Below are 395 nucleotides of genomic sequence, written 5' to 3'. Positions count from 1 at the left end.
GCGATGGGCGATCCCACTCTTCACAAAAGCCACCCGATCGGTATAATCCATCGTCATCCCGGTCCCGATCCCACTCCAATTACCACTAGGGTGGCTGATGAATGGGAAAATACTACCGAGGAACTGGCCTTCGACACAATAAGATCAATACTTGACAAGTTTATTTGACCCATCTAGCGCCTAAAAGATAGACAATAGTAATACCACCCACCTTTATTAACCATAACTCGTACCTCAATATTACCTTATCTTAAAAAAGGATATACGAAGATCATATCTATTGTTGCACCATGCAATAATATTTCTAAAGTAAACAGAAAAACAAGCAGTAATACAAGATTATCATCATAAACCTCAACATTAGTTCTTAATAAACTTGAGTGATCTAGTTGTAA

The sequence above is a fragment of the Bidens hawaiensis genome, unplaced genomic scaffold (assembly GCF_021521415.1).
Source record: "Bidens hawaiensis isolate Kalapana, Puna unplaced genomic scaffold, B.hawaiensis_p1.1 tig00050464_1, whole genome shotgun sequence".
In the NCBI taxonomy this organism is placed as follows: domain Eukaryota; kingdom Viridiplantae; phylum Streptophyta; class Magnoliopsida; order Asterales; family Asteraceae; genus Bidens; species Bidens hawaiensis.
The sequence above is the reverse complement of the archived record's forward strand: the minus strand, read 5'-3'. Positions refer to the sequence as shown.